This window comes from Trachypithecus francoisi, unplaced genomic scaffold (assembly GCF_009764315.1).
Source record: "Trachypithecus francoisi isolate TF-2019V2 unplaced genomic scaffold, Tfra_2.0 Lachesis_group1, whole genome shotgun sequence".
In the NCBI taxonomy this organism is placed as follows: Eukaryota; Metazoa; Chordata; class Mammalia; order Primates; family Cercopithecidae; genus Trachypithecus; species Trachypithecus francoisi.
Window position 1 is genome coordinate 126,620,164 of NW_022681454.1, and position 19,994 is coordinate 126,640,157.

Sequence of the window (19,994 nt, forward strand, 5' to 3'; positions counted from 1 at the left end):
CTCTCTTTAAAAAAAAAATGCGCAATTTGTTTTTTACTTGTCCTATATTCATTATGCAACTTCCTAATAAGTTTATTAAATGAACTAAGTATAATAATCAATGCTGTATTCATAGGTACATCTGACATACCTCCTGCCCTCAAGAAGTTTATAGCCTAATAGAAACTTCCATGGAAGTTAAAAATTACAAAAGAATGTAAGTAGTACTGTAGTTGACATTTTCTATAAATATTAGAATTACAAAACAAAGGAAAGAGTAGAAAATTATGCCTAAGATAAAAGCAGAGACTTTGTGGAGGTGAAAAAGCTTGGGTTGAATTGTGAAAGATGAGAAAGTTGTCACTAAGAAGAAAAGAGTAGGAAGGGCATTTTAAGTGGAGCCACGACCCAGGAGTAAAGGTGTGATCAAAAGCACAGAAGCGCAACAGTTTTGGGCACTGATTAAAAGGAATCATTAGCTAGCATGACTGGAATGAAGTATATTAAAAGGGTCATGGATCTTTTTTTATTTTTTATTTTATTATTATTATTACTATACTTTAAGTTCTAGGGTACATGTGCATAACGTGCAGGTTTGTTACATATGTATACTTGATCTTATGATAGGAAAATGTGATGCCACTCTAGGAGCCCAAACCTACTGCATAGGAACTATGAATGCAGTCTATTGTGGAAGGAGGCCAGATATGGCTCTATTTTAGAAAGACAATTCTGGCAGTGATGTTCAGGGAAAATCTGTGAGATGAGGTTTGAAAGAGATGAAGTGGAAAGACCGATTAGGAGACTGTTTTGATCCCAGCCAGTTTTCACAGTGCTGCTTGACTTATGAAAATGGAGCCTTTAAAGTAAAGAGAGTCAGTTTGCTAGGAGATAGAGTTCTTTGAAAGTAATATCAAATGGTTTTTAAAACTATTCATTGATTCTAAATGAAACAAAATCACCTTTATTTTATCTTTTGATTAATGTTCAAAAGTGATAGAAAACTACTAATAAGCAAAACCTAAGTATGAAAAAGTTATTCATTCTAATGCTTTTTTCTGCAAAAAATAATTAGATTTTTATTTTGAAACTGATCATACTCAATATTCATAAGGCTTAAATGATTGAGAAAACAGTGCCAGATTCACATACTAGATTGTCTTCCAGTTGTTCAATGTACCCTGAGTTGAGGTTTATCCTTCCCACCAAGTAACCAAGTATGAAAAGGATAAAATGTCAACAGGAGAGAGGAGGATGGCGGAAGCATAGGGGTGAAGAATTACAGGTGGATGGAAACTCAATAGAAACATCTATGCCAGGTGCAGTGGCTCATGCCTGTAATCCCAGCACTTTGGGAGGCCAAGGCGGTCAGGTCACGAAGTCAGGATATCGAGACCATCCTGGCTAACATGGTGAAACCCCATCTCTACTAAAAATGCACAAAAATTAGCCGGGCATGGTGGCGGGCACCTGTAGTCCCAGCTACTTGGGAGGCTGAGGCAGGAGAATGGCATGAACCCGAGAGGCGGAGGTTGCAGTGAACTGAGCTCATGCCCCTGAACTCCAGCCTGAGCAACAGAGCAAGACTCTGTCTCAAAAGAAAAAAAAAAAATAAAAGAAAGAAAGAAAAGAAAAAAGAAACATCTAAGACAAGAGCATGGGGTGATTCAATATCTTGAATAAAAGGGATAATAGATTATTGGGAAGGGACATGAAACATCAAAAGAGCGGAGGAATATTATGGTGGAATAATGCTGAAAAAGGCAAAAATCTCCATCATGTAAAAGGTGGGAGAAAAATCAATAGCCTTTGTGTGTTGAATAACTGAAATATATGACTGGAAGGACCAGGTTGCCCATGATTTCCTATTGACATACATTTAAAACATATATTCAATATCAATTTATTATCTTTTAGTCCGTTTAAATGATGCCAATACACCCAGGGAACCAGTTGCTTGAAGTAATGAGCTGTACTGAGAGTTATTGGATTAATGTCTGATTAACCAAAACAATGTCCCTTTCCCATGCTGTTTGATTTCTGGTTTATCAGAAATCACATCTTGAAACATTTGCCTTAATAGTATGTACTGGCTCTGTATAACTCACTCTGATGATAAATTTTGTGCATATCCTCTTACTTGACCTTAGCGCTTTCTTTTGGAAAAGCTGATAACATGTAATCTTTAGACTCACCTACCTTCTGCTCTACTGGACTAACTAGATAGGCCTCCCTTTCAGGCAAGGTAAGCAAATAAAATTTATAAATAGAGTGGAGCTTAGAGTGGGTAAAAAGATAGGAGAAAGACATAGAAATTTTCAGGAAGAAAGAACAAGAAAGACAGAAATTTTCAGGAAGAGAGCACAAGCAAGATAGTTCTTGCATACAAAATAACTTGTAGTCGAGAAAAGGATATGTATAACTAACACCAGATAGTGCAAACATGGCCAAAAACCTGGGGGGAAATGAGTGTTTGCTGAATTGTGATCTAGAATGTTGATTTTTGGGGAAAAGGGACTGCTTTTATATCTCAGAGGCAGAGGACATCTTTTCTCAAGCTTGGGAACAAAAAAGAGAATTGGGTGGGGAGGGCAATAGTTAAGTTTTGTTCCAGCAGTGTATTGCAAGTGGAACATAATCTTCAGTATGAAGGAAGAGATGAGCTTGGTGTTCATTTTCTCTCACACAGCAAGATATTAGAGTGTGTTGTGGTGTTATGAAAAAGCAGGGGTTTTCATTGATTTCAAGTTCTTCATCTTATATTCTGACTTTAGGCAAACTGTTCTGAATCTCTGATTTTTTCATCTAAGAAAGTAAATATTTAACAATTAGTAGAATAAAATGCGATGAGATAATGTATGCTAGCATGTGGGAAGGATACATAAGTTAAAAAGTAGGCCTTATCTTTCCATAAAAAATATGTTTACAAATATATGTTGTATTCATTCTTTATACAAAGATAAAGTTTTATCAAAGTTATAAGCCAAAATTAAGAGAAACAGATTATATTATATACCCTTTAGGTCATTGTCAGCTTATATTATGCCTAATATGATTCTATTTAAGCATGGACATAATGCTAATTTGTATGGCAGACTGTATGGGGTTCAGGGCAGTCAAATTTTATTTAAAATCCCATGTGTATTACATTAAATATTTTATCCTACTCCACTTCAACTAAGGCCATTGATATGTATTATGCATTTTTGTGTGACATTTTGGATGTCATACTTCTTGAAGTTTTCTTTAAGGCAAGACTTAATGTTTATCCTTGGTAGACAATACCTAATATTTATCCTTCTCTTTTGCACAGAGGTGGCCATATCGCACAATTATGACCCATGGGACATAAATGGAAGTCGACTGTGATTTTTCCAAGTCATTGCTTTCTGATATGAGATATGTTTTTTCTTTTCTTTTTTTGTCCTACTAAAAATTATATGGGATTGCCATAGCTGAAACAGCCTTGTAACTTTGAAGAGAAAACAAGTCGTTGGCAAATGTAGTAGCTAGCCCATGTGATACTGCTGAACTAGTGTCAGTACCACCTACTCAGGACCTCTTGCAATGGGAGATGAAATCTGTTTACACTGTGATCAGCTCTTTGATTATTGGAAGAAAAGGCATTCCTTAGTGACACGGAACTAAACTTAGTATTCCAGGTGTTTTGGCTGATCTTATGTTACTGTTCATTCTTAATCTTGATACGTAATATTCACTTAGAAAGACAAATATTGGGTTTCTTTTTTTGATAGCCAGTCTATTTCTGATTGCCCAATTCATTTTCTTTTCTTGGTCTATCTGACCACTTGAATATGAACAGTGTCCTGATAAATGCTGAGCCTGTATACAGAAAAGTTCTCTTTCTCACTCTCTTCCTCTCACCATTACTCTTCATTGTTCTGTAAGATACATGAACCAAAATCAAGGTTAAGCTGTTTTGAGATACACTTGCCCCAAATTCTATCTCATCTTCACTGAAAGATTCTTCTGTAAATATAGCCAACTTATGCATTTCTTCAAAAAACCTGATACTTCACAGTAGCAAAAACTGAGATGTTTTAATGTTAGAGAAATATTGGAAGTCTATATTATATGGTATCCTGAAAGCAACAGATTTCAAAATATGTACCCTGTTGAACTGAGGATATAGAACTGAGAGAATACTAAGTACCTTACTCTTTCAGGTTTAGAAGTTTCAGTATTCATTATGCTTTTCCTAAAAAGTTAGTTAAATTAAGGCTTATTTTATGTAGATACTTAGATCATGACATAGGCCTGTGTTGGCTACTTTTCATAGCATTCATTAAAATCCTAGAGGAAAGGGACAAATTTATTCTGAAGGTGAAAAGAGTTGAGCTTTATGTCTGAAAGAAGAAAATGAACAAATTATAACTTTGTTAAAGGCTAAGAGAGACACAATTTTATGCCTCTAGAGTTAATGTGATCAGGGTCTGTGTTGGGGGTGTTAGCAGGAGATATGATTTAACATAGCAGTATCTCCCTTAACGTGAGCCCACCTGCAAACATTCCTGTTAAGCTGTCCCTGGCTGAAGACTTCTCTCATTGTGAAGACTGAATTGATACAAAGCAAGGTGCAAGGAGAAGATAATCATTCCCTTCTCATTCAGAGCCAGTAGAGCCTACTTCAATACAGAGGCCATTAAAATGATAGCAGAGATAAAGAAGTACAATGCCAAGAGCCAGATACCCCTAGATTCAATGAGACTCTAGGCAATATATCTGGCTGTGGAAATGAGGTAAAGAAAATATACTGAGAGCTAAACAGGGTATTTTAAAAGAGTTTCTGCTAAAGATACAACCTAGTTTAAAATTTATGTGACTGTTCAAATTCTAAAGCCATACCCAGACTACAAAATTTATACCACAGGAGGAGAGTTGACAAAACTGAACATTTCCCAGAGAGATAAACTTCTATGTTGCCAATTACAGGTCTTACTACAGAGGACAATGAACAAGGGAGATCCTACTGCAGGGCTGGATCAGAGGTCAGCAATTTGGCTGCCTAAACAGCTCTCGCCTCCGCCAAAGTGTCATGGCCCAACAAGGTGTAGATGTACTAGGCAAATGGCTACTGTGTTGTTGCCCATATCCCATTTTTCAAATGAAAGTTTTTATAATATTTATTCTAATATCCCCACTTTTGTTTATTATATGGGGTTGAGGTAGATAATTTGTATTTCATCCACAGGATGCTGGGCCACGAATATGAATTCTGTGATTCAAGGATTTTATAACTGTTCAAGTTGACATTCGACCATGAAAACAACAGGCAATTGTGCTTAAGCAGGCAAGAATCTTCAAGATCCTTTTGTAAAACGATCTTCTTTTTTCATGATGGCAAAAACCAGTCAACCAAGAGATAAAACAAAATATATAAAACTCAAAGAAATTTTATTGAAAGTGAGGAATTTTCTGAGCATTGGAATATTTAAATAAAGAACATACATACGAACGACAGCTGGGGTTAGTTATATAAAGGCTGTAAAACCTAGATAGAATGAAAACTATATCATAAAAATAAAATGGCAATGAGGATAGAAGAAATCTGAGGAAATCCAAGAAGAATTTCCTTATCCTTTAAAGTAGAGCATTAAAGACAATTATTATGTACATAGTGTATCCAGTGTCTTCATATTTTATTTTATTATATTTCCACTTCATTGAGGTATGATTTACAAATAAAAGTTATACATATTCAAGGTATACAACATGATGATTTAAATGTTTATACATTGTGAAATGATTACCACAGTCAAGTTAATTATCACATCCATTACCTCACATGGTTACCACTTGTGCATATGTGGTGGGAACACTTAAGATCTACCCTCTTAAGAAATTTCATGTAAATAATATAATACTAACTACAGTCGCCATGCTGTACATTAGATTCTTAGAGCTTATTCATTTTATAAGTGGAAGTTTGTCTTGATATTTTAAATAATCTTTTTCTTGTAACATTTCAAGAACCATGCAATATCAAATATCTATGTTAAAGACACATTCTCTTTGTATTCTTACATCCTCATGATATAAATATGCTTAGACATTTGTATGATTTATATTGTTAGGACATAATATGACATTGAGACTTAACCCTGAGAAAGATATAACCACTGGATAATTTGAAGTAGGAAGCAATTATTCTGGCAGCGTTGGTTGCGGTGGGTGAATTGTAGTATGTTCAAAAATAAATTAGACAGGTAAGCTTGGTAATAATTAAGGAAATATTAGATGTAAGGGTGGTGAGATTTAGGATATACTTTGAAGAAAGAGCACATAGCTATCAAGCATGAAGGAAGGAGAACTAGGAATAGCTCCTTTTTTTTTCCTGAAGAATTGTGTGCCTCTTACTGAGATATTAGCATTGAATGCTGATATTTATGAAGCACTTAATACAAATATATACAGACTCATTTGAATTTCAAATGAATCAAATTAACACTATTGAATAGTGTTGTTATTATTCCCATTTTCCAGATAGAAAACTGAGGAATAGATAGGTTAATAACCATCCACTATATCATACAACCAGTACTAAGTTGCAAAGCCAAGAATTGAACATTTGTAATTTCAATCATGCTTTTAAACAGAATTGTATAAATCATGCTTTTAAACAGAATTGTATAAATGGAAAAGACCATGGAAATAAAAGTTCAAGTTCCATGGTAATGCTCATATGTCTATTAAACATGCAAATGGCAAGAACTTCAGTCTTCTAATATGATGATCAGGAGACAGTCATAAAAAATTAATTAGAAAATATTTATATATTAAAATTTGATATAGGCTGCTTATAGCAGAATGGACTTATGTGTAACTTATCTGACCTCCTTTTGTTTACCATTTAGCCCCTTGGTAGTGTCTCCAATAGATCAAATCATGGAATCAAAATGGATTTTTTTTTATCCAAGTGAAGAAACTAAATAAACAGTGCATTATCTCAGGCCATATCACTCTCAAGGAAAGGGGAGATTCTTGTGTGTTTTGGACCTTTTGTCACAATTTGGTTATATCAATAATTACAATTCATACTTTTATATAGCATTTTACTTAGCTTTACTAAGCACATTCTTATACTTTATATCAGTTTGATTTTAAGTCTCACATTAACTCTATGATGAATATAGTACAGACATTATTATTCTGCCTTCAGAAGTGAATCTATTTATCTTCAAATAGGTCAAGTGACTTGTTCAATATCAACCTGAAAATTGGTGGCAGAAATGGGATTGTAACTAGAGTTTCTTTAGTTCATACTGTCATTCATTCCAAGGACTTTAGATATAACATTAGAATTGGGAGTTCTGTCTGAATCTAATATGCCCACGTGGCAGCACTATGACTACATATAATTTAAATGTGCTATGGAGTATTTTAATACAAAATTCTATGTGGTTTAAGGGCATACTTGATGATGCTGATTGAGTTTTTGGTTGGTTTTGCATGTATGTGAAGACAGGATTGTTCAAACTTGATCCTCAAACAATATCCTATCACCCCCACAGCATTCTGAGTGAAAATAAACGATTAAGTATTCAGAGACTATGTTTGATCCCAAACCCTATGATCTCCTAGCCTTGAAGTGGCCTGGATTGTGGGCAAACAATCGACTTATTTTAGCCTGCTTTAAACTTAAGCCAATGGTTCTCACAGTTTCTTTCCAGTAATACATCACATTCTACTCGTGCCATTTCCATGACCATATTCAGATTTTAAAGTTCACTCATTGTGGTTGAGGATTTTATTTTTTAAAATTTTATTGATACATAATAGTTGTACAGATTTATGGAGTACCTGTGATATTTTGACATATGGGTACAATATGTAATTATCAAATCAGGGTAATTGGGATATCCACCACCTCAAACATTCATCATTTCTTCATTTCTTTCTGTTAAGAATATTTCTCTCTCTCTCTCTCTCTGTTTTTTATAGAGAGGAGATCTTGCTCTGTCACCTAGTCTGGAACACAATAGCACAATCATACCTCACTACAGCCTCCTACTCCTGGACTCAAATGATCCTCCTGCCTCAGCCTCCTGAGTATTTGGGACTATAGGCATGTGCCACCATGCCTGGCTAATTTATTTTTATTTATTTTTATTTTTTTAGAGATGGGATCTTGTTATATTGCCCAGGCTTGTCTCAAACTGGCCTCAAGCGATCTTACTGCCTCAGCCTCCCGAGTAGTTGGGAATATTCTAACTATTCTCTTTCAGCTATTTTGAAATATACAAAAAGTTATTGTTAACAATAGTTGCCCTACCATGCTAGCAAACACTGGAACTTATTTCCTTTATCTAAGTGTATTTTTGTGCCCATTAACCAAACTGTCTTCATCCCCCAATACTCTGTACTCTTCCCAGAGTTTGTTGCTCTAATTCTTTTTTTTTTTATTTTTTATTTTTTATTATACTTTAAGTTCTAGGGTACATGTGCATAACGTTTATATCATGTATAACTCCCCAATGCAATCCCTCCCTCCTCCCCCCTCCCCATGATAGGCCCCAGTGTGTGATGTTCCCCTTCCCGAGTCCAAGTGATCTCATTGTTCAGTTCCCACCTATGAGTGAGAACATGCGGTGTTTGGTTTCTCTTCTTGTGATAGTTTGCTAAGAATGATGGTTTCCAGCTGCATCCATGTCCCTACAAAGGACGCAAACTCATCCTTTTTGATGGCTGCATAGTATTCCATGGTGTATATGTGCCACATTTTCTTAATCCAGTCTGTCACAGATGGACATTTGGGTTGATTCCAAGTCTTTGCTATTGTGAATAGTGCCGCAATAAACATACGTGTGCATGTGTCTTTGTAGTAGAGTAATTTATAATCCTTTGGGTATATACCCAGTAGTGGGATGGCTGGGTCATATGGTACATCTAGTTCTAGATCCTTGAGGAATCGCTATACTGTTTTCCATAATGGTTGAACTAGTTTACAATCCCACCAACAGTGTAAAAGTGTTCCTATTTCTCCACATCCTCTCCAACATCTATTGTTTCCTGACTTCTTAATGATTGCCATTCTAACTGGTGTGAGATGGTATCTCATTGTGGTTTTGATTTGCATTTCTCTGATGGCGAGTGATGATGAGCATTTTTTCATGTGTCTGTTGGCTGTATGGATGTCTTCTTTTGAGAAATGTCTGTTCATATCCTTTCCCCACTTTTTGATGGGGTTGTTTGTTTTTTTCTTGTATATTTGTTTGAGTTCTTTGTAGATTCTGGATATTAGCCCTTTGTCAGATGAGTAGGTTGCAAAAATTTTCTCCCATTCTGTAGGTTGCCTGTTCACTCTGATGGTAGTTTCTTTTGCTGTGCAAAAGCTCTTTAGTTTAATGAGATCCCATTTGTCAATTTTGGCTTTTGCTGCCGTTGCTTTTGGTGTTTTAGACATGAAGTCCTTGCCCATGCCTATGTCCTGAATGGTACTACCTAGATTTTCTTCTAGGGTTTTTATGGTATTAGGTCTAACATTTAAGTCTCTAATCCATCTTGAATTAATTTTCGTATAAGGGGTAAGGAAAGGATCCAGTTTCAGCTTTCTACTTGTGGCTAGCCAATTTTCCCAGCACCATTTATTAAATAGGGAATCCTTTCCCCATTTCTTGTTTTTGTCAGGTTTGTCAAAGATCAGATGGCTGTAGATGTGTGGTATTATTTCTGAGGACTCTGTTCTGTTCCACTGGTCTATTTCTCTGTTGTGGTACCAGTACCATGCTGTTTTGGTTACTGTAGCCTTGTAGTATAGTTTGAAGTCAGGTAGCGTGACGCCTCCAGCTTTGTCCTTTTGACTTAGGATTGTCTTGGCAATGCGGGCTCTTTTTTGGTTCCATATGAACTTTAAAGCAGTTTTTTCCAATTCTGTGAAGAAACTCATTGGTAGCTTGATGGGGATGGCATTGAATCTATAAATAACCTTGGGCAGTATGGCCATTTTCACGATATTGATTCTTCCTATCCATGAGCATGGTATGTTCTTCCATTTGTTTGTGTCCTCTTTGATTTCACTGAGCAGTGGTTTGTAGTTCTCCTTGAAGAGGTCCTTTACATCCCTTGTAAGCTGGATTCCTAGGTATTTTATTCTCTTTGAAGCAATTGTGAATGGAAGTTCATTCCTGACTTGGCTCTCTGCTTGTCTGTTACTGGTGTATAAGAATGCTTGTGATTTTTGCACATTAATTTTGTATCCTGAGACTTTGCTGAAGTTGCTTATCAGCTTAAGGAGATTTTGGGCTGAGACGATGGGTTTTTCTAAATATACAATCATGTCATCTGCAAACAGGGACAATTTGACTTCTTCTTTTCCTAACTGGATACCCTTGATTTCTTTCTCTTGCCTGATTGCCCTAGCCAGAACTTCCAACACTATGTTGAATAGGAGTGGTGAGAGAGGGCATCCCTGTCTTGTGCCAGTTTTCAAAGGGAATTTTTCCAGTTTTTGCCCATTCAGTATGATATTAGCTGTGGGTTTGTCGTAAATAGCTCTTATTATTTTGAGGTACGTTCCATCAATACCGAATTTATTGAGCGTTTTTAGCATAAAGGGCTGTTGAATTTTGTCAAAAGCCTTTTCTGCATCTATTGAGATAATCATGTGGTTCTTGTCTTTGGTTCTGTTTATATGCTGGATTACGTTTATTGATTTGCGAATGTTGAACCAGCCTTGCATCCCAGGGATGAAGCCCACTTGATCATGGTGGATAAGCTTTTTGATGTGCTGCTGAATCCGGTTTGCCAGTATTTTATTGAGGATTTTTGCATCGATGTTCATCAGGGATATTGGTCTAAAATTCTCTTTTTTTGTTGTGTCTCTGCCAGGCTTTGGTATCAGGATGATGTTGGCCTCATAAAATGAGTTAGGGAGGATTCCCTCTTTTTCTATTGATTGGAATAGTTTCAGAAGGAATGGTACCAGCTCCTCCTTGTACCTCTGGTAGAATTCAGCTGTGAATCCATCTGGTCCTGGACTTTTTTTCGTGGGTAGGCTATTAATTGTTGCCTCAATTTCAGAGCCTCTTATTGGTCTATTCAGGGATTCAACTTCTTCCTGGTTCAGTCTTGGGAGAGTGTAAGTGTCCAGGAAATTACCCATTTCTTCTAGATTTTCTAGTCGATTTGCGTAGAGGCATTTATAGTATTCTCTGATGGTTGTTTGTATTTCTGTGGGGTCGGTGGTGATATCCCCTTTATCATTTTTTATTGCATCTATTTGATTCTTCTCTCTTTTCTTCTTTATTAGTCTTGCTAGCGGTCTGTCAATTTTGTTGATCTTTTCAAAAAACCAACTCCTGGATTCATTGATTTTTTGGAGGGTTTTTTGTGACTCTATCTCCTTCAGTTCTGCTCTGATCTTAGTTATTTCTTGCCTTCTGCTAGCTTTTGAATGTGTTTGCTCTTGCCTCTCTAGTTCTTTTAATTGTGATGTTAAGTGTCAATTTTAGATCTTTCCTGCTTTCTCTTGTGGGCATTTAGTGCTATAAATTTCCCTCTACACACTGCTTTAAATGTGTCCCAGAGATTCTGGTATGTTGTATCTTTGTTCTCATTGGTTTCAAAGAACATCTTTATTTCTGCTTTCATTTCGTTATGTACCCAGTAGTCATTCAGGAGCAGATTATTCAGTTTCCATGTAGTTGAGCGGTTTTGATTGAGTTTCTTAGTCCTGAGTTCTAGTTTGATTGCACTGTGGTCTGAGAGACAGTTTGTTATAATTTCTGTTCTTGTACATTTGCTGAGGAGTGCTTTACTTCCAATTATGTGGTCAATTTTGGAATAAGTGCGATGTGGTGCTGAGAAGAATGTATATTCTGTTGATTTGGGGTGGAGAGTTCTATAGATGTCTATTAGGTCCACTTGGTGCAGAGATGAGTTCAATTCCTGGATATCCTTGTTAACTTTCTGTCTCGTTGATCTGTCTAATGTTGACAGTGGAGTGTTGAAATCTCCCATTATTATTGTATGGGAGTCTAAGTCTCTTTGTAGGTCTCTAAGGACTTGCTTTATGAATCTGGGTGCTCCTGTATTGGGTGCATATATATTTAGGAGAGTTAGCTCTTCCTGTTGAATTGATCCCTTTAGCATTATGTAATGGCCTTCTTTGTCTCTTTTGATCTTTGATGGTTTAAAGTCTGTTTTATCAGAGACTAGGATTGCAACCCCTGCTTTTTTTTGTTCTCCATTTGCTTGGTAGATCTTTCTCCATCCCTTTATTTTGAGCCTATGTATGTCTCTGCATGTGAGATGGGTCTCCTGAATACAGCAGACTGATGGGTCTTGACTCTTTATCCAGTTTGCCAGTCTGTGTCTTTTATTGGAGCATTTAGTCCATTGACATTTAAGGTTAATATTGTTATGTGTGAACTTGATCCTGTCATTATGATATTAACTGGTTATTTTGCTCATTAGTTGATGCAGTTTCTTCCTAGCCTCGATGGTCTTTACATTTTGGCATGTTTTTGCAATGGCTGGTACCGGTTGTTCCTTTCCATGTTTAGGGCTTCCTTCAGGGTCTCTTGTAAGGCAGGCCTGGTGGTGACAAAATCTCTAAGCATTTGCTTATCTGTAAAGGATTTTATTTCTCCTTCACTGATGAGACTTAGTTTGGCTGGATATGAAATTCTGGTTTGAAAATTCTTTTCTTTAAGAACGTTGAATATTGGCCCCCACTCTCTTCTGGCTTGTAGAGTTTCTGCCGAGAGATCTGCTGTTAGTCTGATGGGCTTCCCTTTGTGGGTAACCCGACCTTTCTCTCTGGCTGCCCTTAAGATTTTTTCCTTCATTTCAACTTTGGTGAATCTGGCAATTATGTGTCTTGGAGTTGCTCTTCTGGAGGAGTATCTTTGTGGCGTTCTCTGTATTTCCTGAATTTGAATGTTGGCCTGCCCTACTAGGTTGGGGAAGTTCTCCTGGATGATATCCTGAAGAGTGTTTTCCAACTTGGTTCCATTTTCCCCCTCACTTTCAGGCACCCCAATCAGACGTAGATTTGGTCTTTTTACATAATCCCATACTTCTTGCAGGCTTTGTTCATTTCTTTTTCTTCTTTTTTCTTTTGGTTTCTCTTCTCGCTTCATTTCATTCATTTGATCCTCAATCGCTGATACTCTTTCTTCCAGTTGATCGAGTCGGTTACTGAAGCTTGTGCATTTGTCACGTATTTCTCGTGTCATGGTTTTCATCTCTGTCATTTCGTTTATGATCTTCTCTGCATTATTAGTCTAGCTGTCAATTCTTCCACTTTTTTTTCAAGATTTTTAGTTTCTTTGCGCTGGGTACGTAATTCCTCCTTTAGCTCTGAGAAGTTTGATGGACTGAAGCCTTCTTCTCTCATCTCGTCAAAGTCATTCTCTGACCAGCTTTGATCCGTTGCTGGCGATGGGCTGCGCTCCTTTGCAGGGGGAGATGCGCTTTTATTTTTTGAATTTCCAGCTTTTCTGCCCTGCTTTTTCCCCATCTTTGTGGTTTTATCTGTCTCTGGTCTTTGATGATGGTGACGTACTGATGGGGTTTTGGTATAGGTGTCCTTCCTGTTTGATAGTTTTCCGTCTGACAGTCAGAAGGACTGTCTGTTGGTCTGTTGGAGATTGCTTGAGGTCCACTCCAGACCCTGTTTGCCTGGGTATCAGCAGCAGAGGTTGCCAAAGATAGAATATTGCTGAGCAGCGAGTGTACCTGTCTGATTCTTCCTTTGGAAGTTTCCTCTCAGGGATGACTCCACCCTGTGAGGTGTGGGGTGTCAGACTGCCCCTAGTGGGGGATGTCTCCCAGCTAGGCTACTCAGGGGTCAGGGACCCACCTGAGCAGGCAGTCTGTCCGTTCTCGGATCTCAACCTCCGCGTTGGGAGATCCACGGCTCTCCCCAAAGCTGTCAGACAGAGTCGTTCACCTCTGCACCGCCCCCGCTGCTTTCCCTATTGGACCTCAGCTGTGGGCTGTCCCCAGAGGTGGAGTCTACAGAGACAGGCAGGTTTCCTTGAGCTGCTGTGAGCTCCACCCAGTTCGAGCTTCCCAGCGGCTTTGTTTACCTACTTAAGCCTCAGCAATGGCGGGCGCCCCTCCCCCAGCCTCGCTGCTACCTTGCGGATAGATTGCCGCAGACTGCTGTGTTAGCAGTGAGGGAGGCTCCGTGGGCGTGGGACCCTCCCGGCCAGGTGTGGGATATATTCTCCTGGTGTGCCTGTTTCCTTAAAGCGCAGTATTGGGGTGGGAGTTACGCGATTTTCCAGGTGTTATGTGTCTCAGTTCCCCTGGCTAGGAAAAGGGATTTCCTTCCCCCTTGCGCTTCCAGGTGAGGCGATGCCTCGCCCTGCTTCAGCTCACGCTGGTCAGGCTGCAGCAGCTGACCAGCACCGATTGTCCGGCACTCCCTAGAGAGATGACCCCAGTACCTCAGTTGAAAATGCAGAAATCACCGGTCTTCTGTGTTACTCGCGCTGGGAGTTGGAGACTGGAGCTGTTCCTATTCGGCCATCTTGCTCCGCCCCTGTTGCTCTAATTCTTAAACCTGCTTCCTCTTTTGATAAACTTAAACACTTAAGACTTCCCTAAGGACACGACTTTTCTCCCTCTGACCCTGGAAATTATGAAAAGAGCTGTCACTAAACTTCCCACTGGAAATCATTGACCCATGCTACATGCAGACCTCTTTTGCATCTGGGCTCACAACATATTCCTATTTCTTACATATTAACATGGCAATGGTGAGAAGAGGCAAGGAATAAAAACCTAAAGGAGAAAAGAGACAAATGAAGTAATGGGTTTTCTCCAAAACTTACCAAAGAGATGACTAAACCCATTGATTTCGCCTATAAGCATCCCCAAGATAAAGATCTCTTCCAAGCTGCAGATAGCTTTTTTCTCCTTGCACACCGATTTCAGGGGAATTTGTAATTCAAAAGAGAACTAAACACTTTTGAAGCAGCATCCCAAAATAAAAAAACATAAAGAGAAAGCAGGCTACATGGAGGAAAGTGCAGTTAATGCTGATAATTAGCATCTAAAAACTGGATACCTTAGTTCCTTGACATCAAGTTTTCTGCTTGACCCAAATGATAACTCATTCTCCTAGGGGTTGAAGCAGATTAGAGCAAGAAAGTTGTAAAATTAACAGTGGTAAAAACAGAGACATTGCAAACAATGTTCTCTTCGCTTTTTAATGAAAACATTCTAAGCATTTAAATGGTTAAAAAAATGCTAGTTATAAGCATGTCTTGCATTATAGCTTATGTCTTTCCTTGGGGCACATTCTATTCATTTTGCTTACTTGTTCTCTGGTCTGCAGTTTTATACAACCATTGATCACAGAGATCCCTGGGTTAACTAGTGCGGGAAATCATTCTACCTTAAGCATGTTAAGTTTGGATGAAAGCACAGAATTCTAGAAGAAATTGAAACTTACAATTGTGCTTAATTGGCTTTAACCCTTCAACATATTGCGTAGAAGTACATTGGGTAATAATATATACTGTTTCACTATGCATATGTTAAAATGTAAAATCCTTTAAATGCAAACAGCACTTGTCACTCCATCAACTATTCAAATTGTCAGAGATGTATCAACCAACCCTAACTACCCTCTGCAGGCAATCTGGAGCCAGCCTGCTGTTTAATAACCAGCATTTAACAAGAAATAACATGTAGATGTGGTGTGTAGTTTAAAACATTGTGTTAAGCGTCATTAAAACTCAGTCTCCTAAGAGCCTTATTAAGAGTCCTTTCCTCACCATAATAAAACATTTCTCTGTGACTGTTTCGATCTAGTTGCTAACAATACAAACAAAATGCCTCTTAATTTAGCATCCCACTAGAGGGCCATTGTGATTGTAGAACTGTAAAGGCAGGGAGAAAAAAAAAAAACCCTAAACCACTCTTCCCAAATCCCACCTAATCACTGAAACGGAAGCACTGGGAGCTGTTGATTTTAGGATTTATTTTTACAGTTTTTTCCCCTTTCCTTACACTCGGTATGTGGTTATTATTTGGGGCTGTGTCTTTGTTCAGTACTATTATGGAAGTTTGCCGATGACTTAGAAATGGGCCCTGCCTCACAGAGTCAGCAATACGCAGTTGTTGGATGGGCTGATGGTGTTCCCAAGACAATCCATACATGAAACTTCTATAAAAATTCATGTGATCTTGATGCTAACATTTATTTGAAAAGAAAATGAAATTTGCTTACCCTACAATTAGCCTGAAGTTCTCTCATCCTGTTATTACACAAGAAAATACATGCATAATTGTGTCAATTAATAGAGATAGTAATTCAAATCTTCTATGACAGAAACACAGAACAATCCACTTCTGTTTCAGATCCTCCTCCTTTGAAAATGTGTATGCCAGTTTTCTCAGCACAACTATCCTCACTGCTTTATAGACAGTTACAGAGTTAACAAAATCGACAAATCACAAAAATATTTTCATAGAGGATGCTAACAAATTAGATTTAGGGGAATCTCATTCCAATATTTCAATCTATTGAATAGTTCTTCTAAGCCTGCAATATGTAAAGTGAGTTAAGTGAAAATATTTCAAGTGACCAGTTGATTGAACTTGACCTTTGCTTTCTTTTGAAATGGACCACCAAGGAAGAAGAAAGTATTTTATCTCATTTTTAGTTAATCTCGCCTATAAGATTGAGACAATATGTCATGCATGCGTCTATTTTCATTCATGCTGTTTTTATATAAACGCTGAAAGGAAGAAGTATTTGTACCCCAGACTGTCAAAACTTCCCTAAAATATGGAATAACTCTCAAAGGTTTGTTAAATTCATAGTATTTGCCACTAAAATATATTGAGGTTCAGGAATATAGTGTTTGATATTCAACAGAACATATTAAATCACACTTTTTAGTTAATGGAATATGATTTGCCTTTAAATTAAATTTGAGTAGTTGAAAATATTTGGTAGTCCTCACAAACATCAAAGTTGTCTCTTGTTAAAATAAGCACTTGATTTTATGCTGTTTTAGTAATATGAGCTATAAATATTATTCTTAATATGAGTTGGCAGGCCGTATAAATTAGTGAGATCACTCTTGTAAATTTTCTGTAGAAACATTTGGGTTGAACCATATGAAATTTCTATTTTGTAGTTCAAAAATCGTCAACAATCTGTAATTTCATATGATTCAACTGTCTGTCCTTGAGATTAAAGTGGATTTCAAATTCACTTTAATAATGGTATATCTCAATTCAAGGACCATGGTTCAAACAGCCTTTCCTCATGAAAGGATGACTAACACACGCATATTTCTGTAACACATTCTTCCTTAAAAATCAGAGAAGACAAACAAAACCATTGTAAGTGAACTAAGCATTTCTTCAAACAAGTTCTATTTGAAAGTGCATGTTGATAGTGAAGGACAAAAACAATTGAAGATTGAACTACTTACCTATAAAGGTGACATCTCAAAATAGTGCCTAATGTTTATTAGTGGAGACCGGTATACTTTCTCTCTATCTTATCTCTGAATAGGTAAGACTGTGAATGCACTACCTTCTCACCACATTAAAATTCACTCTAGGCCCAGTAAAATCTGCCAGTTGATTCCCAAGAGGCCCTCTGGGGACAGAGCCATTAGTGAAATGCACAATGTAATTAGAGTGTAGACTGTGAAATTTATTCACAGTTGTACGATATGAGATTTTTACCTGCACTCAACTGTGGTTTTTCTTTTGAAATCCCTCCATATCGTGTTTTTCTGCAGCATTTTTCTTCCATGCCTCTTCTCAAGGTATGTGTTTCAACAATTTAGAGAAGTTACACAATATTCTATTTCAGCAGAAAGTATGTCATCTAAAGTTAGCCCATAATAAAGGTCTTACGGAATTCACAGATTTAATATAAATGAGGTCATTATGTTTTAACTCTTATAAATAAAATTTCAAATAGAGTTTATGATAATTTTCCAGAAATGGAGAATTTCACAAAATAACTTGCTGTGTTCTAATGTATTGATGTGCAGTAAAACAAATTAAATGCTAAATGTGAATTTCCATTCATTTAAAACCGATTTTTTAAAAATACTTCCTGACAGGCTGTACTGGTTATTGTGGATCCAAAAAATGCAAGGATACAGACTTTGCCCCTCAAATTATTTACTGCGTAGTGGGTGGTCTGAAAAGCAAACGTAAGCACTAAACATGGTAAAATGCAAAAGGCAGTGGGACCATAAGAGGAACAGGTTTGTTTACCGAGAAAATTCTTTTTACTTGTTGAGACTTGAATACTAGGAAAATATCTTCCAGGCGAAAGCGACCAAATAAATAACAAACCCACAATTACAAAACCTTGAACAAATTTGGAATGTTTGAGTACTATAGTTCAGATTGTTGAAGAATTAAGTGCCATAGAGGGAAAAATTGAGAGTAAAGAGCTGGCTGAGTAGTGAGGTCTAGATCTTATAGGACAGTGCATGCCATGAAAAAACATACAAATTTCACTCTTCATAGAAGTGCAAGGCAATTCACGAATTTTGAGCAGTTGAGGGATATAGTACATTTAATTGTGAGTTTGATTTCTCTGATGGTAGTGTGGATAAATAAATTGAACAGGGGTGAGACTGAGGTGTGAGGTGTGACTCCAATAGCCCAATAAAGAGATGATAAATGTCCAAACCAGTGCACCTGAAGTCTGTTGGAAGCAGAAGCATGGATAGGAGAGAGATTTAGAAAATGGAGTTGACTGGACTTAACTGATTGAATATGAAGTGCTGGGTGAAAAGAAAAAAAGAGATTTAGGATGATGTCTGGTAAGACCCTCACATTTCTTTCAATTCTTATCTATATCCTGGAGGCCATCTAATTATTTCTTCAGCCCATTCTTCTACATTCGCCATTTTCATTTCTAATATCTACTTCAACACATTGTGCTCCAGAGTTCTCTTGCTCCCAGAGGTGCTCCCCTTTGGATGTACCTTACACATGCCATCATCATTTGTTTCCCTCTTAGCTCCAACTATAAACCTGTTTTTCAGGCTTAAATATCATTCTTCTTTATTTCCCATATCCAATAACTATGTAGTTCTATACATTTTCTTAAAAATATTTCTGAAATCTCTCTACTACTTTTTATTCCCACTCCCACAAAATTCTTGTGAAATACCATTTTAACTAATCTCCCAGTCTTGCCTTCCTTCTCTCCTGCTCTCCAATTCACACTTCACACTGAAGCTAAAATATGTTTAAGTACGTAACTAGACACACCTGAAATTGTTAAGCATGGTTTTTAAACTTTGATCTCTGCCACCTTCTCAAACCAAATCTCACACCAGTGACTCTGCCTTCCATAAAAGTAATTTCTATAATTTGACTGTACTGGTCTCTCTTCTTGCTTCAGCAACTTCACCATGTGCTTTTCTCACTTTCTGAAATGCTCTTTCTCTTCTCCCACCTCTTAACAAAAATAACTCTAATGTTTCTGAAGCCAGCTTAGGTATCACTTCCTTAAGGAAGTGTTTGTGATCACTCCAGATTAGAGTAATACCCTAGTCATAAGTTTACATCATTTTGTTGTATCGCTGAATAAATACCCTTAACAGGAAATAATGTGAGAGTGTAAAGTTGGAGTGTTATGTTTCTGCAATGGCATGGTCATAGAAGAAGGGATAAAGTGGAATGGAGGGAAAGGTAATTAGAATTTAAGAGGTCCAGTATCTGTGAGGTTGGTTTGTTACATGTGTCAGATACAAGGATATTAAAGAACTGTAAGACAATAGCAAGCCCTAGAGGGGTGACCAATAGGGTAAACTAGGTACCAAACTCTGTAATGAATGCAAAGGAGTTCAATGGAGAGTGACATTAGTCTAATTGTGAGGACATTAAAGAAGGAATTTTTTTTAATGTGTTGTCCTTGGCTGCTTAATGTTTTTTTATTTCAATAAGTTTTTTGGAACAGGTGGTGTTTGGTTACATGAATAAATTCTTTAGTGGTGATTTCTGAGATTTTGGTGCACCCATCACCCATGCAGTGTACACTGTATCCA